Below are 12,865 nucleotides of genomic sequence, written 5' to 3'. Positions count from 1 at the left end.
GTGAGAGCGTTGGGCGCGTAGCGCGCGTGACCGTCCTGTTCGAAGCACGAGCGTCGAATGCGCGACCAGTTGGCGGCCTCCTGGCACGGAGCAGAGAGGGAGTGCGCGCGCTGTAGAGGGAAAGAGTACGCGCGCGCGCGCGCGCGCGACCGGGTGCGGGCGCGAGAAGCGCCACCGGTACCGGAGCCCAGTTCGTGGGTGCGCGCGAGAGCTCGCCTTCCATATTGGGCCTCCTTTTCGCCTCGCCTGCCTCGTCACTCCTAATGTCCTTTTTGTTTCTTTCTTTTCATCCTGCAGGCGGCTGGAACACCTCGACCTGTGTCGTTCGATGAGTGCTTCTCTCAAGGTAGAGATCAGGCCAGCAGATGAGGCACAAAATGTGTACCCGCATACGTCATGAGCCCAGTGACAGCACTTGTCTCTGTTCTCTTGGAAGTTTTCCTCGCGCCCACTTTTTCGGGAATGTAGCCTCGAACGGCTTTTGATATTGCAGGCGAGGTATTCTCTGCGCGCGCGGTATACCGTGAGAGTATTTTCCTGGGATCGTCATCAAGGCCGTAGGATGCACGTGAAAGATGCTTAGGTTTCGGGAAATGAGGCACCCTGTGTAGACAGGCTGCTCCTTTTTTTTCACGTTTTTCCTCTTCCTTTCTTTTCTCACTAGGGGCAAATCCACAAGGCTGGGAGCCGAGGCGCGTGAGTGAAGTGGAGAGGCATAAAAGGAGATGAGGCGTTTTCTCCATGGTAGGTTGTACTGATCAAGATACGAGATTTTCCTTGAAAGACGGTAGCATTAGTGTTCTAGTTAACATCCGAGCCATTTCGTAACGATGCATCCAATGATACACTTACGTCAGTAAGAAAAGCTGCTGCACTGGCTAGATCCCCCATCCGGGACAGAAGACCGCTCTGCCGAGTATGCTAAAGTTGTATTAACACTAATTACCTTAAAGGGACTCACAACCGGCTAGAATGAGTCACAAGGCCCTGGTGGTAGTGGAAGGACTGTATATTTTATGCCCTGTAATTAACCTCTTATGTAATGTCAAAACTGACTGACTGACTGACTGACTGACTGACTGACTGACTGACTGACTGACTGACTGACTGACTGACTGACTGACTGACTGACTGACTGACTGACTGACTGACTGACTGACTGACTGACTGACTGACTGACTGACTGACTGACCTGACGCTGACTGACTGACTGACTGCTGACTGACTGACTGACTGCTGACTGACTGACTGACTGACTGACTGCTGACTGACTGACTGACTGACTGACTGACTGACCTGACTGACTGACTGACGACTGCTGACTGACTGACCTGACGACTGACTGACTGACTGACTGACTGACTGACTGCTGACTGACTGACTGACTGACTGACTGACTGACTGACTGACCTGACTGACTGACTGACTGACTGACGACTGACTGACTGAGACTGACTGACTGACTGACTGACTGACTGACTGACTGACTGACTGACTGACTGACTGACGACTGACTGACTGACTGACTGACTGAACTGACTGACTGACTGAACTGACTGACTGACTGAGCTGACTGCTGGACTGACTGACTGACTGACTGACTGACTGACTGACTGACTGACTGACTGACTGACTGACTGACCTGACTGACTGACTGACTGACTGACTGACTGACTGACTGACTGACTGACTGACTGACTGACTGACTGACGGACTGACTGACTGACTGACTGACTGACTGACTGACTGACTGACTGACTGACTGACTGACTGACTGACTGACTGACTGACTGACTGACTGACTGACTGACTGACTGACTGACTGACTGACTGACTGACTGACTGACTGACTGACTGACTGACTGACTGACTGACTGACTGACTGACTGACTGACTGACTGACTGACTGACTGACTGACTGACTGACTGACTGACTGACTGACTGACTGACTGACTGACTGACTGACTGACTGACTGACTGACTGACTGACTGACTGACTGACTGACTGACTGACTGACTGACTGACTGACTGACTGACTGACTGACTGACTGACTGACTGACTGACTGACTGACTGACTGACTGACTGACTGACTGACTGACTGACTGACTGACTGACTGACTGACTGACTGACTGACTGACTGACTGACTGACTGACTGACTGACTGACTGACTGACTGACTGACTGACTGACTGGACTGACTGACTGACTGACTGACTGACTGACTGACTGACTGACTGACTGAACTGACTGACTGACTGACTGACTGACGGACTGACTGACTGACTGACTGACTGACTGACTGACTGACTGACTGACTGACTGACTGACTGACTGACTGACTGACTGACTGACTGACTGACTGACTGACTGACTGCTGACTGACTGACTGACGGACTGACTGACTGACTGACTGACTGACTGACTGACGACTGACTGACTGACTGACTGACTGACTGACTGACTGACTGGACTGACTGACTGACTGACTGACTGACTGACTGACTGACTGACTGACTGACTGACTGACTGACTGACTGACTGACTGACTGCTGACTGACTGACTGAACTGACTGACTGACTGACTGACTGACTGACTGACTGACTGACTGACTGACTGACTGACCTGACTGACTGACCTGACGGACATGACTGACTGCTGACTGACTGACTGACTGACTGACTGACTGACTGACTGACTGACTGACTGACTGACTGACTGACTGACTGACTGACTACTGACTGACTGACTGACTGACTGACTGACTGACTGACTGACTGACTGACTGACTGACTGACTGACTGACTGACTGACTGACTGACTGACTGACTGACTGACTGACTGACTGACTGACTGACTGACTGACTGACTGACTGACTGCGCGAATGAGCTGTTCGGATTATGCCTGCAGTTTGCTGTTAAGGCGCATTAGAGCTGATGCTTAAAATTAGTCGTTATGTTATTAGGCAACTCGGCTTTATTCTACACTTATTATGAATTTAAAGGAATTGACTCTGAAAACCGGCGCTGTCTACACGGTAACTAGTGGAACCACAACAAGCCGCCGTACATGCGCCTTGCATGAACGCATGCGCAGCGAATCAGAACGAACAAACCACTATCGCGCTCACTCACCACTGCTCGCAGCATGTGTTGCGTGCACGGCAACGTAGACGCTACATATAAAAAAAATCACAACATATCCACGGGTGAATGATGAAGAGCTTGGGCAAAGCTGCTGAAGCAATCATGGTTACACCGTGAAATCTTCAGTGGTTTCGCCCAGCAGTAATCAAAGCGATAGCCCAGTACATCATCAAAGACGTGACAAACAGTGTATATATTTATACAGGAAATTTTATTAATCGTAAGTGGTAGCTAGACGTGGCTTCCGTTGCCCCTTCATTATAACGGCTTTATGGTCGGTGAAGTGATGGATCGGTGATGGGTCGTAATGGGATGCTTGCAAAGACGAAGTAGTGGGCAGTTTGCATAAGTGGCTTCCGTCCCCCCTTCATTATAACGGCTTTATGGTCGGTGAAGTAATGGATCGGTGATGGATCGTAGTGGGATGTTTGCAAAGACGAAGTAGTGGGCAGTTCGTAAAGGTGGCTTCCGTTCCCCCTTCATTATAACGGCTTTATGGTCGGTGAAGTAATGGATCGGTGATGGATCGTAGTGGGATGTTTGCAAAGACGAAGTAGTGGGCAGTTTGCAAAGGATCGGTGATGGGTCGTAGTATACTGCCGGTTACGCCTTACGCCGGACGCGTGACAAGGTTAGACTAAGAGGAGCTTCGCCCCTATAAAATTGACAAAACATTTAATGTTTCCCAGTGTTTTCCACGTTACAGCTCAATGATAACTCACACTCTGGCCTGCAATTTTTCTGTTGCAATAAAGAAAGCAGGTACAAGAAAAGGTAGTTTCCAGTCTGATGGGAATAACTTTATAAGATGAACGACCGATACACTATGCGACAGCGCGAGTACAGAAGATGTCTTTGCATATATAGTACCTAACCGATGCATGTGCCAGCTAACCGCATTTTAGAAGGAACAAAGTCTAAGAAGAAACAAAGCCCCGCGCTATGTCGCACGCTCTTGGCTGTACTGCAGTCCCAAGGATGTTTCTTGCTGACACGCTTGCAAAATTTGAACAGTGATAACCTATGCAAAGAATACATGTAATAATTGCTCGTAAAGGAACGACATGGCTTTAGGTTGATTTTAGAAATTATGGATGCTGTGCGCCTAAAAAAAATTGGCGCAGCTATGCACTAGTCGTGCGAAGGCTGAAGAAAAAGCAGAGCTGGTGGCCTTCCATTTATCCTTTCCCTCCTCCTTACCCACACATCACTCCTCTTTCCCTCACTTCCATTTCCGAACCCTTTGCTATACTATACTATACAAGGCTACGTTAAGTTTTACCCTTTACCCTTCTCCTTTCCGTCCTCCTCACCATCACTTCCCTGTCCCACCCCTTGCTACACTATACTATAGCTGCCTGCGCTATGCTTTATCTCCCCTTCTTTCCCTCCTCCTTCCCCCGCACATCCCTTCTCCTCACCCTCATTTCCCTTTCGCAACCCCTCGATATACTGTAGAGTACAAGGGTATGCTATGCTTTATATTCTCCCCCTCCTTTCCCTTTTCCTCATCCTCAGTAGCCTTTCCTAGCCCCTTGGTAGACTATACCATAGTCCCTCAATACTTTTTTACTGGTCACGAAACTTCGGGCCAAGTTTGGTATAGGGACAGCTCCTCCCGCCAGGGGGCATTACTGCAGTCAAGGGGGCTTTCATCGCGGCCGCTTAAACGGCGTTTTTGGTGCGTCGAGAGGTTTCCGTGGCGGAAACTCGCTCTGGTGGCTTCACGGACATATTTTCGTGTGTTTTTATATACTGATCACCCATCGCGTATAGGCAGCGTGCTCGTACCTGCGCGTAGCGGTCATCAATGTCTGTTCGGTTGCGGCAATGTTCTATTCCTTTCGATCGCGGTGGAATCGGCGTGCAGCCTTGCCCTGCACGCTGATTTAGCAAAGACTGTTTGGTCATGCCTTTTTGAAGGTTTTTATTTTCCTCGAGGCTGTAGCCGACGTCGGCGGAAGAACCGCGACCAACATTGCCAGTACACAGCCGTACGTACGACAGGCGTGAATCCCGCCTCTTCACCGAAAAACATATAGCCGGAGCGACAGCGCGGCACACAGCATGTCTTTGTCATCGTTCGTGAAGCTGCCGCTAACTGTTTGTCACATACGAAAATGGTCACAGGCAAACACAGCACCACACACACGCGATAAAACGACGCAAACAAAGCGAACGCAGAGCGCGTCGCCGCGCTGAGCTCGACGAGTGCCTTGTTCGCCGGAGCGACCGTGCGGAACGCAGGACGTCTTCTACATCGTTCGTCACGGTGCCGCTAACTATTCGTCACGTATGAACACGATCAGACGCACAGAAAGCAGCACACACACGCGATACAGCACGATGCACAAAAACAAACACACCACGCCGTCGCCTCGCTGACTACTTCGACGAGTGCCGCGGGTGCCCCCCTAACGCTGGTGGCGCCGCCCCGCGGTCAAAGTTGACGACACACAAAGCTCTCCCATAGAGTGACGGGGAAGTTTCGTGACCAGAAAAAAGTATTGAGGGACTATGACTATACTAAGCATGGCTATGCTATGCTAGGAGCTGCATGACACATACTTCTCTTTCCCACCCCTTGCTATGCTATACTGTACATGGTTATGCATGGTTTACCATCTCACCTCTTCCTTTTCGTCCTCCTTTCCCTCTTCCGTACCTCATCATCACTCGTCCTCACCCTCACTTTACTTTGCCATAGCCTTGCTAAACTATACTATACAAGGCTAGTCAATGTATTACCCTCTCCCATCTTCGTTTCCCTCCTACTCCTCTTTCCCATGCCTTTGCTATACTATACTATGCATGGCTATGCTATGCTAAGAGCTGCTTGGCACATGCCCGCTTTGTGTGGCGCATACCCAGCCAGTTTTGTGAGTAACGCCACCCAGAGTTTTGCCAAGCTTGAAGAGCTACGCTGTTAAAAGGATATTGAAGAGAGAGGGAGAGAGAAAGCCCTTTATTTGCACCCGTCAGAGAGTGATCGGGATGAAATGCACCTCCCCCTTTCACCCTCCACACCCCTCCCTCCCCCCCGTCCTTGACGTCGGCCGGAACCAGTTGGCTTCCGGCGGCGCTCGAGGACTCGCACACCGGGTTCCCACGCAGACACACTGCTCCCTGTTCAAAAAGCGAGATTTAACCACATACAGAGAAATTCTTGAACACTACAGATTGGGCAGCAGAAACCTCCCTGCACAGCATAAATCTCTCCAAATAAAAAGAAAGGAAGAGGTAATCTGTCGAAAGCTGCAGAGGGTTACCTACCCAAACCCGTATATCCTAGACAAATGTCATCCAGAGGAGTACTCTTCCAAATGCGAAAAGTCCGAAGGCAAGCGACCCTAGATCGCATACTCTGTGTTTGCCCAGTGCTAAACGGTCTAAACGGGAATGAAGAGTCATGGGAATCCTCCCTCCACAACCAGGAAGAACATGTCCAAAAATAAGGATATTGAAGAGAAAAAAACTTGGAGGACGCTTGAGGTTCGTCTTCCAGAGTACAACGCGATAGCGTATTAGGGCGACGTGCGCCTCGTCTTTCACTTTGCTAGCCTGCTCTGCTTCTGGGGACGCCTCAACCGTGCTGCAAGGAAACGAACACCTGTGCGCGTAACATTAGCTGTTTCAAACTATACTAGAATGCCTACTGCAAGTACAGTTGCAAAGTGCGCACTACGCCATTGTTCCTCTTCTTGCGAATCGGCGAAGTACCCACTACGCGTCCGTAAGGTGTCACGCGCACCTGCGCAGCAGCACACTTTGTTGATGCTGTTGCTGACAATTATGATTAATTATGCCTGAGCGGTTTGTAATAGGTGGGCCTTTAAAACACCCACTATTTGCGCATTTCACATATTATCGCACTTGGAGTGATTCTACGCTTCTGCCACGCAATATATTACATGCGTTAAAGACACTCTTCCCACTATATGATATTCGTATGGTTTTTTTTTTCATCCGAAACGGCTCCAAGCAATGGCGTGGGTCTGTGGTAGAACACCTTCCTGCCAAGCAGAAGGCCTGGGTTCGATTTTCACGCGAAACGAAGATTTTTATTATTTTATTTACATCTCTGTCGATGTTTCACTCACGGATAACGCTCATTTTTCGCTCACCAACGACGCTATACGCCTACACCGACACCGGAATTTCTGTGAAATTACCTCTTTAACGCCGTCGTGTTAAAATACTTATATAATGAAGTTGTGTTACCAAATTACACCTTTCGAAAGAACTAAAATTCTAGTCTTAGCGAGGAAGGACTGAATGAGTCAGAAAACAGGCAGGAAGAAATTTTATATGGCGATGCTGCACTGAGGTTCTGTCACCCGCTTGCTCTGACGTCATAGATTTTCATGGTTTATGTTGATGGGCAGCATATCCCGGATGAACTAAGCCAGTTTCATAAACATTTGCTAAAAGACGACGGTCCAACTACAAAAACAAAATACTGTGAAATGTCTGTCATTACGAAAGTGTACCGGCGTTTGAGTTTCATGACAGAGTTGAAAAAAAAATGAATGTTAGCACTCGTGTCCTTTATCGATCAATGTATACTACAATGAAACGAAAATGAACAATTGAAAAGTGCCTTCAATAATATAACTTGATGCAGTATTCCTAACTGCATCATGCCTTTAGATCTTTCAGATTTGTTCCTTCTAGAGTGAAAATGTGGCGTTTTTTTTTTAAGAGCCAAACGCAGAAACCAAAACTGTGTTAAGTTTCACGGGAGCGTAAAGCGCGGCTAAGCATCTTTAACTTATCAAACAGTTGGAATAAAAATTGGGCAATTCCTGATTGTCAAGTGAACTCAAAAATGCAGTTTCTAATAAAAAATGAGCCATGCGCTGCTTCTGTTTCAATCAAACTGAGCCACATTCATTACACCAGCGCTGCGTCAACAACCGTGACCAAAAGAACCAACATGGTCTTATGCAATCTGTTTAATTTGTGTCCTATTTGCTTTGCTATCTTGTTTGCGTTCCACAATTAGTTTTTCTAGAGCTAGATGGCACTTAGTGAAGGACATGATGTTGTAGGGCTAAACTCGAATATAAAGAGTAAGAGGCGGACTTCACTACTTCTTTTTGCCTCTTAGCGTTTCATTTCGTGTTTAGCTCTACAGTAGCATGTCCTTTGTTCGCTCCAAGACAGTATATTTGAAATAAAAGATATATGAAATGAAGATATTGGGCGCCATGAAGAGGAATAAGTGATCCGAAATGGCACGGCATAAAACGAGCTCAGAAGAGCTGGAACACTTTTCAAGGCCTTCAATAGATGCGCTTTCTGCTGGGGCTGACTCCCACGTAATAAAGGCGTTTCGGGCATTTGTACTCGCGCATTTGAGAAAAGTTCGATTAGTTTGGGTTCCTGAACATAAAGGATTGCTCCTAAATGAAATTGCCGATTCTTTAGCGAGGTCGTCGATCAGTGGATCGATTTTACCTTATTTTCCAACATCCGCTTATGTGAACGCTGCGCGATTTCGCAGGCGTAGCATAATGGAAGACTTTGTAGACACATCACTGCAAGTTCCGCAGAATATCGGCACTTCTTATATTCCTGGCGGAAGGCATTTTGCCATACCCGTAAACTGGAAGTGTCAATTACGACGCTGCGCTGTTGTGTACCGAGGCTACATTTCTATCAACACAGGTCTGCTCGGGCACCTTCTCCAATGCGCATTCTGTGGTGAGCTGGACACAATTTATCATTCCTTTCTGACCTGCAGGTGATATACTACAGCACGAAAAACCCTTCTTGAAACACCTTTACGTGCTATTGGAAAGAATTTATCTGTGCCTGTTATTTTGTCTTTTGGAGCCTCTAATTCTGGGTCCTCCAATGCGAAGGTTTGCGTGTCTGTGATGGATTACCTCAATGAAACTAATCGGTTTAGCTAGCTAATCTATATTATTATCCTTCTGTGTCGACACATCTATATATTTAAAAAACATCATGGTAGTGATTTATTTTATTTTATTGTTACTATTTTTTAACACGAAAGTGTTTATTCCGGGGTCCACCAAGACTTCAGTGACGTATTTCTGTCACGGAAATGACGTCGAAAAAATTTACACGATCAGATGGCAAAGAAGAAAGTTCAGTTCCGTCAACGAACGGGCATCGAACCCTCGACCGCTCGGTCCGCAACAACAGATGCCGAGCACGCTATCCACTGCGTCACGGTCACAGACTCTAGAGGCTTTACAAACGCACCTTTTATATCCACCACTCTCCCGGTCGGCGGGGTGGTGTTGCCCTCTAGGAGCGGTAAAGTAAAGGAATTCGTCATTACTGTGGCCTCCGCGATTAGCACCTGAAATGCGTTACACATAGAGTTTCATACAATACCCTAGAGAGGAAACTGGCGCTGGGATCGTTCAACCACCATGGGAATGATGGGAAGTACAGGCTTCGGATTGGATAGCGTTAGCTAGCGAACTGTCTACGGATCTTTTTCTACAGTTTCAGTTTCGTTCTTCGCGAGGCGTGGGTATGGGGTGCGTTTGAAAGCATTCAAGCAGCGCCTTTGTTGTTCAAAAGGCTGAAGACCGCTAGATCTCTTGGTTTGCTGTGACGCTGCAGCTTTACAGGTTGTATTTGACAGTTTTAGCAAAGCGTCGTGCACTCACCGCTGCGTACAGATGTAGCGTCCCATGTCAGTGCAGCAAACTGCATCGAGTTCACGTTTGTTTGATAAGCGCGTCTTACCAAAACTCGTTCAAATCAGCTGCAAAACGACGGCGAAGCTAAGTAGACGCACCGTCGCGCTCCTCTGACTCCACTTCACAACAAAACGAGAGATGCGTTGGAGGCAGACCACTTGAACAGACGCATCTGGCATCGCAGCAGACGATACGTTAAGTTTTTCTCACTCAATACAGTACTGTTATTTCCATAAATAGATAATGCGTACTTTCGAGGGAAAAACAAGCGTGTTTCTTTTCAAGTGTTGTACAAAAGTAATTCATTATTTGGTGATGCCAAATCTGGAACGCAGTTGCAGAGTAATGCATACCCTGGTGGTTGAATTTGTTCAGGTTTCAGTTCCATCTCACGTTCACCCAAACTTTTTGCAATAAGTTTTACATACAAAAGAATTAAGCAAGTTTTAATGGGAATTAACTTCATATCACTTTGTTTTACACTCGGCAAACGAGCATCGCGAATCTCAAGAACCTAATCCATCCGAAGCAAATCCGAAGCCTGTACTTCCCATCATTCCCATGGTGGTTGAAGCGCGTCTCAAGGAGCTCGCGTAGACACTAGCGCCAGATTCCCCTCTAGGTATTATTGTAAGAAACTCTATGGCGTTACACGTCCGTCCCATTCGGCGCGTTTTCAGTAGAATTTCAATTTTGTCAATGCCCTAGCACACCGCGAGGTGGCGATCTTAGCCGAAGCGTCGTAAAAGCGTCGTAAAAGAGTCGGCCTCGCTAATAGTATCACGCTAATCCAAACCAAAAATAGCTCTGGGACGCGCACCTGCCTCACCTGGCTGTAACACCGCGTTCCTCGCTCACGCGCTCGCCCCGAGAAAAAAATCACAGCATATCCATGGGGTGAATGATGATGAGTGGGGCGAAGCTACGGAGGGAATCATCTGTAAACCGTGAAACTCTTCCGTGAAATGCGCCCAGTACATAATATAAAGAGTGTGAAACATCGTGTATATATTAAACATCAAACTTTTATTGTACTGTTGGTTTACGTGGTCCCTTCATTATCACTTGTGATCGGTGAAATGCAAGGAAGAAGTCCGCTCCCGAGCGAAAGAGCGACCGCATTCCCCGCTCGCCCTGTGCGAATTAAAGGCAAGGCTAGAGGGAAGACAGGACGCGCGTTCCACGACGCGAGGTCGGTAGCATCATGGAGGAAAGAAAAAAAAAGGGTAGCATGCCCAACGAAAGCCAACGGAACGCGATCGTGCAAGTGCTCCGGCTTCGCATCGCCTCATGGTTCCATTTAGCGTCCCAAAACCAAATATATTGCTCAAGGTGTGCCTTGCGTTTTTCGTAGAAATAATTTCTTTATCATGTACATTAAGACGAAAAGTTGAAAGCTCACTAGAGTGTATCGCCCGCAAAGTATGTCTTTTAGTGTGATTTAACTCTCGTACGGCAGGGTCCTCGCGCCGTTGCCGGTCCAGCTCGCCCGTTGACGATCGGGCGAGGTGGCTACATACAACTACTACTACTACACTTTAAGAAAAACATCTGGCGTTCTTTCGTTCTGCTTTTACAAAACATCTGGCGTCTTTCGTTGGTTTATTTCATCAATCAACGGCGTTTTGAACAAACTTTTTATTGTTTAATCACGCACAGGAGAAATCTCACCAGGCACTACCTTGGAGGTAAACAATGGCTGCTAATGGGAATCAGGGTTGCCATTGACTTTCGAGTAAATGTCGCCAAACGACGAGCAGAAAGTCGCGAAAAGTCGCCATTTTTTTAAAATTTCGCCAAAAAAGTCGCCATTTTAGATATGTGCGGCATATCCTAGTAATAGGAATTTCCGCTGATGTATAGCCCCGTAGAATACAGTGCCATTCAAAGCCCTTAAAGTATATTGACATTTCTCAATACCAGGCGCATCGCCCCTTCACCATGGGAGTGCTATGTACACCTGGTTCTCCGACTAGCCGCAAGATGTGCGCGATGGCGCAAGTATGAAAGGATGAAACGCTCATAATATCCTTCCATCCCTGTCCGCTCGTTTCAAAGGTACAAGTGTGGTATACCTTGGGCGAAAACCGCGATGGCGTTTTTTGTAGACAGCTTTACATTCCCTTATATGAAAAAAAGGATTAACAGGTTTATTGAAAGCAGTAAGACAGGATTCTTACAGGTATCGTTCATTAGTGAGTCTTATACCTTTCAGTGTGAACTAATATGATACCGGACGCCACTGTCCCTTTCCTATAATCTCTTATATCTACCCGCGTCAATCCAGTGCGTTATAATTGAACAGGTAGACAGTGTACAATGTTATACAGCATTTGTTTCCATTGCACACGCTCACCGAGAACAGTAGAAAATGCCTGAATAAATAATTTTTTTATTGCACGAACACCCGCATATCCGCCAATCTTCGCTATACAAGCTCGATTAGGGGATACTGCAGCAGTGAATAAGTCGCCAAGCTATTCAGAACAGTTGGAGCTTTGGCGGAACAAATGGCCGGAACACACGACCAACCCGTCATCTAGCCCCTTCAGAAGCGAAACTTTAGCGAAGCTCTGAAGCATCTAGACGAATCTAGATGAATTGAGTTACAAGCATCTAGATGAATTGAGGAGATGCACACGAGTTACAGGACGGACATACAGAACGGCGCGTAATGTGCACCTCAAAACCCAGAAAAATACAGAGAATAGTGCCGCTCATTCGTTGGGAAGGCACTGAGCTTAGGATGCATAACTCGGTGGAGACATAAGCTGAAAATCGCCAAAAATTCGCCATCTCGCCATTCATAATTTTAGGTCGCCACGGGCCTCTCGAATTCGCCAATTTGGCGAAAAGTAGCCACCATTGGCAACCCTGATGGGAATGAGAGACAGAAGAAGTAGGCTTTTAGCTAACACTTACACTTCTACTTCTACTAACGTTTCCTACTGGAACATGCCAATGGCTGCTAATGGGGAATGAGAGACAGAAGAATTCGGCTTTTAGTTAACGCGCACGCTGCGAATTTTTTA

The sequence above is a fragment of the Rhipicephalus sanguineus genome, chromosome 6 (assembly GCF_013339695.2).
Source record: "Rhipicephalus sanguineus isolate Rsan-2018 chromosome 6, BIME_Rsan_1.4, whole genome shotgun sequence".
Classification (NCBI taxonomy): Eukaryota; Metazoa; Arthropoda; class Arachnida; order Ixodida; family Ixodidae; genus Rhipicephalus; species Rhipicephalus sanguineus.
Note: the sequence above shows the minus strand (reverse complement) of the source record.